At 44.4% G+C, this 15,877-nt stretch overlaps 1 long non-coding RNA gene across 1 annotated transcript; it reads right to left on the bottom strand.

Annotated features, from left to right (window-relative positions):
- Positions 1 to 5: 5 nt before the first annotated feature.
- On the bottom strand, positions 6 to 1,214 carry LOC141987147 (uncharacterized). Its single transcript, XR_012639453.1, has 3 exons — positions 1,131 to 1,214; positions 281 to 400; positions 6 to 45 (listed from the first exon to the last, which is right to left on the bottom strand). It is a non-coding gene; the product is annotated as an uncharacterized LOC141987147 (long non-coding RNA).
- Positions 1,215 to 15,877: the final 14,663 nt, after the last annotated feature.

The raw sequence follows: 15,877 nt of genomic DNA, 5'->3' as shown, positions 1-15,877 counted from the left end.
GACTATTCATTTTGACTATCCCTGATGGGATGGAAATTCCATACACTGGGAAAAAAAACAAAGAGATTCTGAGAAGACCATGATAACACTTCCAGCACTGGCATTTGTGTAAACACATTTTTGTATGAGCAATTGTGAGAATTTAACTTTCCACAAACTTTCTTGCAAACAAACCAACCAAATCACTTGTACAGACATTGGTGGGAAATGAATAAAAAGGGTTGCAAATGTCATCAAGATCAATATGCAAGTTATATTCCAAACAAACCTTTGTGAATACCTTTTCTGCTTCACCCTTCTCTTCACCACCTTTGTACAGAACGGGATTCGTTCTGGAAAACAGCTGCTTGTCTGTGGGCTCATTTATCAAGAGGATAATGATGCAAACCTTTCTTCTCACCTGTGCAGAGGTAATTTAAGCAAAAAAGAGTAGTCAAGGGCACTAATTGACACGACATCCTCAGAGCCCTGACCTTAACCCAATACAGCAAATAAGAACCTTAATTAAGTCAGAGCAAGCTAAACACAAACAGTATCCAAGCATGGTCAACAGTCTGGTTTACAGTAGAACATGGAGCAATATTTTATTAGACACTGCAGGAAAATTCTTTGCTATAAAGTGATTATTATACCAAAGGGTTTGGTGAAGAGAAAATGTGACTGTACAATTCCTTAAAATTTAATTTATTTGGACAATTAAATTTATTATAATTTTAACTTCCAACGTGCAATGGGATCTGCAAGCCACACTGGATCTGATTGCAGGATTAGAACCAGTAGTTGTGTTTTGAATGTGTTATTTTTTTAATCAAAGCTTTTTTCCCAATAAATTTACTCACTAGTGTAACTCAGCTGCAAAATATGCTGAAGAACATATGACACTTGCTGTGAATTTCCTTTTGTTATATATGATGGAGCTATGAAATGTGTCAAAAATTATTTAAACTCATTATTAATTTATCCTGCCAGAAAATCAGTTGGGAATTATCCTCTGGCATGGAGTAATCGCCACCATGTTCCCACTGTCTCCTCCTTATGCCCCTCAGCAGTGGTCAGAGTATATGCATCACATGCAAGTTTGCATGTCCTATTAACTGCCTTCCCAGCAGCAGACTGTGAACTCACATTACCTGATCATGACTTTCCCAGCTGTGACCAACATGTGCCCCGACTAGAAATTACTTGCTGAGATATCAGACCAAAAATTGGTGAATACAGCAAACGCAGCATTGCCTTTTCCAGGCTGTATTGTGACTGAGGATTTCTGGTGACAATATAAACTGTAAAGGAAACCAATGTTTGAGTTGTTTGCACACATGCCAGCTGCTTGGCTTGTACTGAGCATGCTCACACAGACCGAGCATGCTCAGTAACACTGCTGAAGCTGGCTGCCCTCACCCTGCCCCCTTGCCCCCACTATCGGCAGGCACAGGTCATCTCTGCTCCCGAAGGATCCTTTTTGGGGAAACCAGTTTTAAAGTACAGCCAGTTCTCTACCACACTGTCTAAGCCTAGCCAGGAGAGAGATCAAATTCTTACATTTCCTAGCCATCCTTTACCTTGCTGCTCTCCCACCCCACCCAGCCCAATCTGGCCTTACTAACTTTGTGAGCTGTGCTGGGTGGCTCTAGCCCACCTCTTCCTCAGCAGAATGGTGTTTATGGTGCAGCACCGTTGCTCCTGGTGGACTTTCTGCCAGTGGGCCCCTAGAATGGCATCTGCTGGCATAACCCAATCAGCGAATCTAGTTCAATAACTGTTTCCAGATAACTCATAAAAAAATAAAAGGGCTAAAATCATCAGATAAATTATTTGCTATGAATAGTTTGCCCAGCAACTAATAGTTTGTCTAGCAGTGGTGATACACTGTACAACCTTCTGATCCAAATCTCTATGGATCCAATCCACACTAGTCCAAAACACTCACGTTTTACCTTTTCATCCACTTGTTGTCAAACCTAAGTTCTCTTCATATGAAACATGTCCAGCCTTGATTCACTGGTCCACAGAATCTTGCACTGGTCTTCTCATGTTCACTTAGAATTCAGTTGTAGGACACTAATCTTATTTGTTGCTCCCAGGAATGATTCTCCAGCAGATACCCTCTAAGCCCTTCTCCTAATGTTGCCCCTACATTCTGCAGCCTTACCAGCTTGTACTGTGATCCTTTCAACTGTTGCAAGCTAACAGGGTCACAGATGGTCAAAAGTTAGATGAGAATCCTCCAAAAAGCAACTGGGTGCAGTAGAAAGTATTGTTGGTAACTAAGGCCTGGTCTACAGTGCAGGGGAGATCGATCTAAGTTATGAAACTTCAGCTACGTAGCTGAAGTCGACGTACTTTGATCTACTTACCGCAGTGTCGTCACTGTGGTAAGTCGATGGCTGACGCTCCCCTGTCGACTCCGCCTGCCCCTCTCGCTCCGGTGGAGTACCGGAGTCGATGGTAAAATGCTCGGCGGTCGATTTATTGCATCTAGACTAGAGGCGATAAATTGACTCCCGCTGGATCAATCGCTGCCCGTTGATCCCACATGTAATGTAGACAAGCCCTAAGTGACACTTCCTAAAGCTGATTGGGGGGAGGGATAGCTCAGTGGTTTGAGCATTGGCCTGCTAAACTCAGGGTTGTGAGTTCAATCCTTGAGGGGGCCATTTAGGGATCTGGGGTAAAAAATTGGGGACTGGTTTTGCTTTGAGCAGGGGGTTGGACTATATGATTCTAACCATCACCCCACATGGTAATAAGGGAAGTGGGACACTTAAGATACTTTTTTCAGAGTAGCAGCCCTGTTAGTCTGTATTCGCAAAAAGAAAAGGAGTACTTGTGGCACCTTAGAGACTAACAAATTTATTTGAGCATAAGCTTTCGTGAGCTACAGCTCACTTCATCAGATGCATTCAGTGGAAAATACAGTGGGGAGATTTATATACACAGAGAACATGAAACAATGGGTGTTATCATACACACTGTAAGGAGAGTGATCACTTAAGATGAACTAATACCAGCAGGAGAGCAGGGGTGGGGGGGGAGAAAACCTTTTGTAGTGATAATCAAGGTGGGCCATTTCCAGCAGTTGACAAGAACATCTGAGGAACAGTGGGGGGGAGGGGGGGAATAAAATGGGGAAATAGTTTTACTTTGTGTAATGACCCATCCACTCCCAGTCTCTATTCAAGCTTAAGTTAATTGTATCCAGTTTACAAATTAATTCCAATTCAGCAGTCTCTCGTTGGAGTCTGTTTTTGAAGTCTTTTTGTTGTAATATTGCAACTTTTAGGTCTGTAATCGAGAGACCACCCCCGCCTCCACCTGCACTCTCCTGCTGTTCTGTCATCTGCCACCACTGAGAACCACCTAGCACCATCCTCTTTGGAACCCCCCTTCAGGTAGTTGCAGGCTGATATCTAATCCCCCCTCACTCTTCTCTTCTGCAGACTAAATAAGCCCAGTTCCCTCAGCCTCTCCTCATAAGTCATGTGCCCCAGCCCCCATATAATTTTCATTGCCCTCCGCTGGACTCTCCAATTTGTCCACATCCTTTCTGTAGTGGGGGGGCCCAAAACTGGATGCAATACTCCAGATGTGGCCTCACCAGTGCCTAATAGAGGGGAATAATCACTTCTCTTGATCTGCTGGCAACGCTCCTACTAATGCAACCCAATATGACATCGCCTTCTTGGCAACAAGGGCACACTGTTGACTCATATCCAGCTTCTCATCCACTGTAATCCCCAGGTCCTTTTCTGCAGAACTGCCACTTAGCCAGTAGGTCCCCAGCCTGTAGTGCTGCCTGGGATTCTTCCATCCTAAGTGCAGGACACTGCACTTGTCCTTGTTGAACCTCATCCGATTTCTTTTGGCCCAATCCTCCAATTTGTCTAGATCACTCTGGACCCTATCCCTACCCACCAGCATATCTACCTCTCCCCTGAGTTTAGTGTCATCCGCAAACTTGCTGAGAGTACAATCCATCCTGTCATCCAGATCATTAATGAAGATGTTGAACAAAACGGGCTTCAGGACCGACCCCGGGGGCACTCCGTGTGATACTGGCTGCCAACTAGACATTGAGCTGTTGATCACTACCCATTGAGCCCGATGATCTAATCAGTTTTCTGGCCACCTTATAGTCCATTCATCCAATCCATACTTCTTTAACTTGCTGGCAAGAGTACTCTGGGAGATTGTATCAAAAGCTTTGCTAAAGTCAAGGTATATCATGTCCACCACTTTCCCCGTATCCACAGAGCCAGTTATCTCATCATAGAAGGCAGTCAGGTTGGTCAGGCATGACTTGGCCTTGGTAACTCCATGTTGACTGTTCCTGATCACCTTCCTGTCCTCCAAGTGCTTCCAAATGGATTCCTTGAGGATCTGCTCCATGATTTTCCCAGGGACTGAGGTGAGGCTAAGCAGTCTGTATTTCCCTGGATTCTCCTTCTTCCCTTTTTTAAAAGATGGGCACTATACTTGCCTTTTTCCAATTGTTTGGGACCTCCCCCAATCGTCACGAGTTTTCAAAGATAATGGCCAATGGCTCTGCAGTCACACCAGCCAACTCCCTCAGTACCCTCGGATGCATTGCATCTGGCCATATGGACTTGTGCATGTCCAGCTTTTCTAAATAGTCACCTACCATGTTTGCTATTCTTTCTGCATATCAGGATTGTTTGTTCCTGCACCCTGAAGAAGGCTTCTTTAAAATACAGCCAGCTCTCCTGGATTCCATCCCCCCTCATATTAGCCTCCCAGGGGATCCTGCCCATCATTTCCCTGAGGGAGTCAAAGTCTGTTTTTCTAAAGTCCAGGGTCCGTATTCTACTGCTCTCCTTTCTTCCTTTTGTCAGAATCCTGAACTCGACCATCTCATGTTCACTGCTGTCCAGGTTGCCACCCTGGGTGATCTTGCTCTGAAAGTTGTCTCCCAGTGTTGCACTGACTGAAGACAATGAATTACTGTTTTCACATTGAATCCAAATATTATTTGAGGGATGATACCCAGTTTGTGTAGTTAATCTCCAGTGATTCACCCCATCAGGCCATTCTGTCACCAAGCTCTTCCACAATTAGAATAGTAGAATAGAATCATAGGACTGGAAGGGACCTCGAGAGGTCATCTATTCTGGTCCCCTTCCCTGATGGCAGGACTAAGTAGTATCTATTCTAGAATGTGTGATCGGCAGTTCAGACATGAGGTTTTTTAAGCATGAGTTCTGTGTGCACCAGCCCCCTATGGTTTGCATTTGTTTGTTTTAAGCTTTCTGTAAGAAAAAGGTAACAGTTAGAAGGGACACAGATCTTTAGATGGTTGCCCAGTCATAATATTTAGCATTTCTGTACTATGTTAGCTCTTCAAAATCACTGTACAAACATTAAACAAACTTACTCTAAAGCCTTTCAGCTTTTGAATGACTAGGAGTTGACAAAACAGAGCTATTCCCTGTCGTGTTCTCTGCCCCCCTGCACAAAAAGACTTCTCTTAAAATCAGCATCTTAAAAGAACCATTAAGGATCTTTCAAAAGAACAGTCCAACCAAGGCTGCTATAGTGACACTCTTGTTACATCAGGTCTGGTGTTTGTTTAAGGCTGGTGTAGAATGAAAGGAGAGCTTCCTGTTTCATTTGCATGTGTAAATGAAGCAGACCTCGCTTATTTTTTTCCCTTAAAGTGCTCAGAGGTTAGGGAAGGAAAGTGAATGAGATTCTGTTTATACCAGGTGTGAAAAAGCAGAAGGGACCAAAATCTAATCTTGTGCAAAAATCTGTTCTCCCTGAAGTCAGTAAGGCTACACAGCGGGAATTGGCCTGTGTTCTCATTCCCTTCTGGAATCACACACATTCCATGCTTAACCAACATTTTCCACTTGGCAAAGAAGTTAGTTTGAGGTGAGGCAGAAAAATTAGGACTAACTTCAGGTTTATTTAGCTTTAAGTTTTTGGAATGAAACTCAAAAGAAATCAAATGTGAGGTACTTTTATGATGGATTGAACTGCTAGAGAACCTGCCTTTAGCCTGTTCAGTCAGTCTTTCTATCATAGCCTTGTAAGAAGTAGATTTAAAATCTTTGAGGGAGAGGGAGGGAGAAACCTACAACATTGTGTGTTGAGCTTCCTCCAGTGCTTTTGCAACCCCATAAAAGCACAAAGATGTGTTGGCCTGTGGAACAAGGCTGAGCATAAGGAAAGAACTTGGTTGCCTGAGCATCCCAGTACAGAAAAATACATCAAAGAAAAAACTGGATTTCTTTTATTTTTAGTATAGTTCAATACAGTATTGAACACAGTGCATCATATATCTGAAGCCCCTCGATGGAGGGTACTGTAAAAGTTAAAATCCTAGTATCCTGAATGGGATGTTTTCTTTTTCCTACAGATGTGTGGGAATTCATTCCTTATACATGGGAGGGGCAACAGTTCTGGCTGGAGTTGGATAGAGTTTGTGAAGGTTCTGTGCAAGCTTCCCACCCTACCGCTCTGGTACTGCCTCTTCTCCCCACCACCCCCTTGCCCTACCTCCCCACAGGCACTCACCAGTTGTCCAGAAGCGGAACTCAGCACACCTGGAAGATGACGGTGACAGGCACTAGGACCCAGGAGGCAATGTCCTGCAGTTGCCTGCCAGCCTCAGTGGAGGAGAGGGACAGAGGGAACCTCTTCCCTCCCTGACAGCTAAGCAGAGCTCCAGAGAAATCGGGGGCGCTGGGGCGGGGACACAATGCCTGCTCAAACTACACCCACAGCCCACGGCTGGCACGGCTGTGGTAACCGGATTTTTAGTGCCCGGTCACCAGTGTTAACCAGATAACTGGCAGTGTGTTCCTGCAGCGCGGGGAGATGCAGACAGGAAGGAGCGGAAGCAGCAGGCTGCCAGCTGAGCTCCTTCCAAGCCATAGGGGGCTGCTTTGCCTTTCCTGCTGGCAGGAGCACTCCAGCAGGGCCGCGTGAGCAAGCTCGCTCCCCCTCACCTGGTCCCAGCTGTGCCCCCTACCTGACCAGTAGGGCGTAAAAAATAGGAGGGCCTAAGGCTATAGCCTTATTAGTCTAATGGTTAATCCAGCACTGTGCTAAATATAATCTGTATTTAACTTTCTAATAGGATCAAACAGCAAAAACAGACTATTACAACAGATATTTGATAGCAGACATGCCATGTGTCCCTATGGGAACAGTTCCTTTATTCAGTAAAAGTCAGATATTTGCTGCATCTCTCAAGAGTTGAGGTGCAGTGATTTTCTTTTCAGGATAAATTTTTCCCCTAAGCAGTACAAATTCTTATTTTTCTCAAAATTACTATAAATTGATGATAGCCTGGAATACCTTCTTTTGCAAAACCAGTTCTTGTGTTCAGCATGTAGGACTACATACGGTATCAAAACCTAACCAAATCATAAACAGTAGTGCTAGAACAAAAACAATTGCTCATCAAATCTGACCCCCTGCATTTTGCATTATCTTACATCATTAGATGTGCTATCTAATCTCTTCTCAAACATGCCTGATAGTGATGGTCCCTTAAGTGTCTCTCTGGGCAATTTCTTACACTGCCCAACTGCTCCAACTGTTAAGACTTTTTCTTAATGTCTAGCTTACGCTTTTCCTTCCTTAACTTCAGGCCATTGCTTCTTGCCATACCATCTTCTGGGACTGAGTAATTCCCTTCATTCATTTTTATTGTTACCTTGATAGTATTTATATATCCCCCTGGAGTCCTCTCTATTCTACACTATAAAATGTAGTTCTTACTCTTATCCTCAGATCCTTGGACTGGATCATTCTTGTTGATTTTCATTGTGCTATCATTTTCTCTATATCCTTCCCACACTCTGGGACCAGAGCTGAATGCAATTTTCTAAATGCTATGCAGAGTGACACTTTTAACTCTCTTAGTTGCCAATGTGATGACCTTTATTATAGCAAGATACTTTGACTTTTTATTTTTTTAAACCACTAAAATCAGACTATGAGCTCATACTTAGTTTATTAATATCAGTTTGTATTCTTACTTGTTTGTCTTTTATCTGTCCCTCAGATTGTGTATGTGTTTTTTATTTCCTCTCCTTAGGGGTAGGATTTTGTATTTATTTATTTTTTACGATGAATCTCATCCTACTGTATATGTCTAACTGTTTTACTATATCAACTTGGCAACTTGCATTTGCTTTCCAAGTGGTTTCCTATCCATCCATTTTTGATGTTGACAATGTGTATGTGCATCATTTTCTCTGGGTGTCCAGGATTATGGATCACCTTGTTATCCCCTGGTTAGGGATAGATAGACTTGTGAGTCAGCTCCCTGTCACTCAAGTCTGTTAGCCACGCAAATAATCTCCCCAGAAGCTCTGCTAGTCTTTATTTTGCCTTGGAGTTTAACCCCAAGGCCCCTGAAGAGCGTTCCCCTGTAGTATCCAGCCCTTATCACTGGAAACTCACAGAAATTACCAAGTTTCTGTCTCCAAAGAGAGCGAACACACACACCCATTTGGTTCAGTTGAGGCGTCACACTTTGTATTACAGCTAACAGCACTGAGATGAATTTATAATGAAACCAAGAATAAGTTTATTAATAAAGAACAGAGATTCAAGTGATACTGAGTAAGGATAGTGAAAACAAAAACGTTTACAAATAAAACAAAAAGATAACATGCTTCTACAAGACTAGAACTTAACTAGTTAACAAAATGTCTTTTTGATTCTCTTTATATTTCCCCAAAACTCCATTGTTTTAACCTGAGAGACAAGACAAACCCCTGTGGTTTTAGTCTCCAGTGTCTTCCCAGGCTCATTTTGCATCACACTATCAACATGGCTTTTACATGCAAATACAGCTTCCATTTTGTTTGGGATTTTACAAAGTTTCATTTACCTCAGAGATGTATTTATTGCCAGTGTGACGGGGCAAGGCCAGATGGCTATAGTAAAGTAGTCCTGTTGGATCCAGGATCCAGGAATTGGTCGGGCGGAACCCGCCCGCTGCTAAAGGACCTAGGCAGACAGGTTTCAGAGTAACAGCCGTGTTAGTCTGTATTCGCAAAAAGAAAAGGAGTACTTGTGGCACCTTAGAGACTAACCAATTTATCTGAGCATAAGCTTTCGTGAGCTACAGCTCACTTCATCGGTAAATCACCATCCCTTTGTCTATGACAGACTTGTTTATCAACCCTGCCTGCTTACATGGTTTAAACATATTTTTAGTACATACATACAACTTCTTAATTATCACCCATTCATACCTCACACAATGCTCATGATGGCCATGTAAAGTAAGCTTTAATTTGATACCTCACATGGCCTTCTTTACAAACAAATACTATGGCAGCAATGTGTTCGGTTTAGTGAGTTTGTCAGGCCTGATAGGAGTTGTTGTTACAGGACAGTGAACACTTTGCCAGTTGGTACTCCGGGGCTCTTAGGATCACTGCACCATCTCCTTCAGAATGAGAAAGGAGGTCCTGGGGGAAACAGAGCAGAAGTTAAGAGTAGAGCTGTGCAGTAACCAGAATTTCCATCCCATTAAAATTTCACATTTCTGAAAAAAAAAAAAAACTAAATATGAACAAAAAGTCAGCGATGCAAAAGTTTCTAAGAGATGAACGTTTTTTTTAAAAATGCCATTTTGGAAGAACTGAAACAGAATTTTTGAAAATATTCAGTCTGAGCTTCTTTGGGCTGCCACCTGCCTGGTTTCCATCAAAAGTTTAAACGGAATTGACACATTCCTGAGGAACTGTTCAACATTTCAATTTTGTCAAATCCTTTCTTATGGAAAACAGTTTGGCTGGAAAATTTTCAACCTGCTCTAGTTAAGAATACTTACTAGCTGGTAGAAAGGAAGATACAGCAAGCAGCAGCCAGATGCAAAATAACCACCCTAGAGAGGTGGTTGCCTGGCCCTGCCAAATGTCAGATTTTTTAGGGTCTGAAAGAACAATATGGACCTCCAATATTGGTATAAAAAGGCAACCCAACACTGGGGAGAGTTAATAATAACGCAAAAGAAAGTGTTCCTGGGGAAGGAGCTGTATCTGAGTACTGCGTTACCTTGCCAATATCACATATGTCACCTGCAAATATGATTACAGTTTATTTAGCTATAGTGTTGGAGCTCTGTACTGAGGGATTAGGAATATATTTCTTCCATGCAATTTATCCTATACACTAGCTGAAATAAACAATTTACAGCAGCTCCCTCAGCTGTGTAGTCAAGAGGGAACTGATTAAATATGAGAGTTTAGCTAACTCAGGAACATGAGAATATCGTATGGATTTTCAACACTAATTGGAAAATGTTAGGTCCATAAACCAGGCAATAAACTACGTTAATCTCAGTGGTGAAAGTAGGGCGGTATGGTATGGTATGCCATAGCATTAAGATATTTATTGCCGGAAAGACACAGGAGCAGAATGTGGGGCCGCCAGCAGCTCCTTCCGTGCAGCCGCATCTCCTGTCTGGGGACTGTACAGCCTTACCCGAGGACAGGGCTGGGGTGGGGCTTGGGGCGGTACCAGTACAGCCGCACTGGAGGAGCTGCCAGCATGGGGCATTGGCTCCTGGGAGCAGTGGCCCCACGTTCTGCTCCTTTCGCCGCTGTGGTTCCGGAAAGCCCTGCAGTTCAGAAGTCTGTATCTGGCGCAGCAGGAGGACAGAGTCCTTCCCCCCACAAGGTAACGTGGGATGGGGAGAGCGCGGGGACCCTGGAATGGGGGTGGGGAGGAGTCACATGGGGGGGCCATGTGGGCAGGTCACGTGCCCCCCCTTTAGCTGGTGCCCTCCCCCTTTATGTCCCTCCCATGAGTCGCCGATGCGCAGCGTACCGGTAAGAAATAAATTCTACTTGCACCCTGGTTAATCTAATCTATATATAATACAAGTATAATAAAATACTAGTATGTTGTCTGGGAGAACAGAACTGAAATTACCCAAATATTTTCATGCCATGTCTGTTATTTCAACAATGTACATACTACATGCCACAAAATTTTGCACTGGGATATGAATAAAGACAGAGGAAACCAGACTTCCAAATGCCATCCACTAATTACCTCACCAGGGAAATTGTTAGCCAGTCTCCATTTGCAACCTGCACAACCTGCAGCTGGGAAATCTGACAACCAGCTGAAGAATCAAGATAAGGGGTCAACTTCTGTTCTCTGTTACACAAGGGTAAACCCAGAATGACTTCAGAATTATAGAATAAAAACATACACAAAACAAGAGCCACATCCTACCATTCTACAAAATAGAAATTACTCAGTGTATGAATTATCCTTATTCAATAGATACATACTTTACAAATTTTCCAGGAAATATAGTGAAAACCTTGACCATTTTAATAACTTCAAGGTCTGAGCCAAAGCCCATTGAAATTGATGAGAAAACTCCCATTGGAAGCCAATTAGATTTGCTGCCTTTTATTATGTATTTTGAAAGTTACTTGTTAATTCTTTTCAAATGTTTCTCTCATTATTTCACTGACTGCTATCTGGCTATACAGACTGTGCCTCTGGAATTATTATGAAAGCTGAAGCAGGAACAAATGTGTTGTATATTTGCTACATGAAAGCAAATATACTTGGGAGGGTGGGGGAAGCTGCATGCCAGGCACTAGATCAGTTCCAGCAATGTTGCTGTTAGCTCTGCTCTCAGTTTAAGTTTCTTTATATGTTCTTTCATTTTTTTGGCTTCACTTCAAACAAAGAAATTGATTTGCAATTCATCTCTCTGATATAATAAATCTCATTCTGTGTGTGTATCTTTTTTTTCCTTATCATTTTTCTAGTTTCTCAGCCCAAGACAATATTTTTAAACAAATTGATTAAAAACAACCATCCCAACAAGCAAAACCCACCATCCTTTCATGTGTAGCTGGATCTATTTCACTCTGAGGGTGATCTACACCAGTGGTCTCCAAACTTTTTAGCGCGCCGCTGACAGAAGAAGACCGGAAGACCTGCCGCAGGCGGGCCACCGGAGGGGAACACCAGCCGTGGATGTGCAGAGCTGCTGTCGAAGGAAAAAAACGGCAGAGTGCCGTCCGGCGGCACTCCTGCTGCCGCGCAGCCCCTGGGATCATCTCGCACACCCACCATGAATTATTTTTCTCCTTAAACGGCACTAGTTCAATTTACTTTACGTTTATGTAAAAGCCCAGCTGCACAAGGGAATGCAGCATTTAAAATAGGGGCAGAAGGACTCCCTTATTATCAGTGTAAGGTACCTACAGCTTATACTGTCCTGTACTGAATCACTGCCACTTAGGATGATATGACAGAGCTATTCCAGCATGTTATATCAAGCAAATGATCCCCTATAAGAGCAAACATATGTATTATAAATAAGCTTTTTTCACGGTTATTTTTAGTAGAAGTCACAAACAGGTCACAGGCAATAAACAAAAATTCACCAGCTTTTCTACAAATAACCGGGGGCAGGGCTAGGTAGGAGGGAGGAATGGAGTCCCATGGTTGGGGGGACTGACAGGCTGACTCCAGTGGCCACAGCGAGGGGTGCAGCCATGGGGGGCACGCAGCCCCTGCTCCAGAGCTGGCCCCGCTGTGGGACAGAGGTGCGGAGCCCCCACTGCAGCCTCCACTAAGCCCCGGCTGCAGCAGCGGGGGAGGGGAGACACACACGGCCCTGGGAAGCCGCAAGGGGGGGTGCATGGCCCCAGCTGTAGCCGCCGGTGAAGCTGCGGGGCTCGAGCACACAGCCCCGGTTGCAGCCCCACCAAGCCGGGGATGTCACAGGGCTGGGGCGCACAGTCCCTGTCACGCCCGGGATGCGGCCGGTCTGGGGCGCACGATCTGGCTGCAGCCCCACCAAGCCTGGGACATCACAGGGCTGGGGTGCACGGTCCCCACCAAGCCCCCGCAAAGCCCAGGAGGCTGTGGGTCTGGGGTACACGGCCCAGCTGCAGCCTCTGGTGGAAGCCACCGGTCTGGGGTGCATGGTCCCGGCAGTAGTCGCCGGGTGAAGCTGCAGGGCTCGGGCACACGGCCCCGGCTGCAGCCCCACCAAGCCTGGGATGTCACAGGGCTGGGGCGCACAGCCCCTGCCAAGCCCGGGATGCGGCCAGTCTGGGGCTCACGACCTGGCTGCAGCCCCACCAAGCCCGGGACGTCACGGGGCTGAGGCGCACGGTCCCCACCAAGTCCGGGACGTTGCGGGGCTGGGGCACACGGTCCTTACCAAGCCCGGGATGCTGTGGGTCTGGGGTACACGGCTCAGCTGCAGCCCCAGGTGGAAGCCAGGGGTCTGGGGTGCATGGCCCCGGCTGTAGCCCCCGCCAAACCCCGGAAGACACGGGGCTGGGGTGCACAGTCCCAGCTGCAGCCCTCGGCCTGTCTGCAGGCCCCAGAGGAAGCAGTGAGCCTGGGACTCCAGGGTCCTGGTTCCAGCCAGCCCCAGTTGCAGAGCAAGGGCGCCACCTCCTCCTCCTGCAGCCCTAGAAATCATGGAGATCCGGTAAAGTCAGGGAATCCATGATTGCCTCGACCTCTGTGACTAAATCATAGCCGTAATTATAAATACATGTAATAACATAGATTCTATTCCAGTTTATGAGCTTCTGGTAGCAATCCTGGATATAAGAGGCTAGATTCCCTTCTCCATTCCAGCCTTTCTGCACTACTCTGTTAACACCAAGGATACAGAGAACCACATAGCCATCTCCTAGAGACTATCCCCTCCTGCAGCACTCCCTCCCCAGCATAGGGGGAGTGGCTGGACAGCTACTGTGCTCTGGCTATTGCTCACTGGTGAACAGCCTCCTGAAGGCCATTACCATCTGTCATAGGTTATTTCAATCCTAAAGCTGTTTTGATCTACGCCAGGATTGGTACAGAACCAGCCGCAGAATCAGGGAATGACAACTGGCTCCTTTGAGCCCCATCTTCTCTTTCCAGCTCTGTCTCTCCTGTGCCTAAAGTATACCGGGTGCAGCAGAGAATCTGCGCCAAGAAATGTGAAGCAAAGTGTCATGTAAATGCTCAGAATTTTCCTTCAGCTGTCATCTGACTGTTTCATAGCATAGCTGCTGTTTGAGCATCTGGAAACATAAGAAAGGTCTGGGTAATCTTTGATATCATTGATTTTTTTTCTTCTGTGATTTCAAAGTGAGAATCATGGAATGGTCTTTGTGGATGAAATCCTGGCTCCACTGAAGTCAGTGGGGCCACATTTCACAACTTAACTTTAAGAAGTGCTAGCATACTGCCCACTGAGTCTTGGTATGGAAATTCTGGGACAGATCCTCACTCCATTGTGCAGCAATGCCAGTTTACACCAGCTGAGGATCTGGCGCTCTAATTCAAGTGAAGAGTAGAGTGTTGTTTGCATTGGCCAATGCAGATATATTCATAAAATGATGAAAATATGAATATCTTATGATGATGTATGTTCATATGAATCACTTTGGAGTAATTTTTGAGGATCAGCTCACCGGTAAAAATACCATCCTTCCCTCTGATATAACCAAATATCAGTTTAAGTTTGACTTGCACTATGTGCCAGTTGGCACAGTTTAGAGCTGCCTAATAAAGACAGGCTTTGTCCAACTGCAGTATTTTCTTTAGTTCAATGTTATTCAGTCAGTAGTTCGGGTTCACTCCCTGTCTATTTTCATTTGGTGTCTCCCATTTTCCAGAAGCATATTGAATTGTTCCATGCACAACTTATGTTGATTACTTCCATTCCCAGATAATTTATATTGGAGCAGCACACGGTATGGATTTTTCTATCCAGCTTTAACAAAACCCAAGCATGAAAGGGTGTAAACACACAGAGGAACAATATATACTTTCTGCCTCCAAAAGTGTAACTACATAATTGGATTGTGGATCTATTTCTAAGTGCTTTTTAAGCAATGGCTGAATATTTTGCCTTCAGAAATTTAAGCCAAAGCTAATTTCAGGAGCAATATTTTCCTATAGTCCAATGAAATATGTGTAGAAGGGCAGCTTATAATACTCATCCACTGATAATCATTTTAAAGAAAAACAACATGTCCTTTGATTAATTCTCTTCGATAACACACAGCTAAATCCTAGCTGTTAGGAAGATCTACAGCTATCTTTCTCAAGCATCAGTTCATCTTTCTATGTGAACAATGTCTGGTGTTTATTCAAGGTGATTTGTTCTTGCTGCCAAATACAGAACAAGCTTCTTACATATTCTCTAACCTAGATTTATACAGAATATCCTCTTAACTGGGACTAACTTTATCAGAAATATATTTACATTTGTTCTGGAAAATTAAAGATGCAATAAGCCAAAAGATTTTTTCCATGATCTCAGACAAGGTTTTCCAAAACTGTCACACAAAGATCATGATGTAACTCCTATGCTGGTCCCTCTGTCAGATCATTTTTACTGTCACTAAGAGATTTGTTGTCAAACAAAGGCAGAAGGATACAATATTTTTTGGACGTGAGAGCCATGTCACAAGCTGCTCCTTAGCTACAAAATATCATGTAACATCTTAAAAGCAGATGTGTGAAATATCTGTCAGTTCTCTGGCATGGATGCTGCACTCAACAAATGCTGTAAAAACTCTGACATACTCCATGAATAATTGTCTTTTCAATTTTATTCTCTTGTTGCCCACTGGTCAGTATGTGACCAGATCGAGGGACGTGATCGTTCCCCTCTATTCGACATTGGTGAGGCCTCATCTGGAGTACTGTGTACAGTTTTGGGCCCCACACTACAAGAAGGATGTGGAAAAATTGGAAAACGTCCAGCAGAGGGCAACAAAAAGGATTAGGGGACTGGAACACATGACTTATGAGGAGCGGCTTAGGGAACTGGGATTGTTTAGTCTGCGGAAGAGAAGAATGAGGGGGAATTTGATAGCTGCTTTCAACTACCCGAAAGGGG

This window comes from Natator depressus, chromosome 1 (assembly GCF_965152275.1).
Source record: "Natator depressus isolate rNatDep1 chromosome 1, rNatDep2.hap1, whole genome shotgun sequence".
In the NCBI taxonomy this organism is placed as follows: Eukaryota; Metazoa; Chordata; order Testudines; family Cheloniidae; genus Natator; species Natator depressus.
Note: the sequence above shows the minus strand (reverse complement) of the source record. Positions and strands in the feature narration are given on the sequence as shown.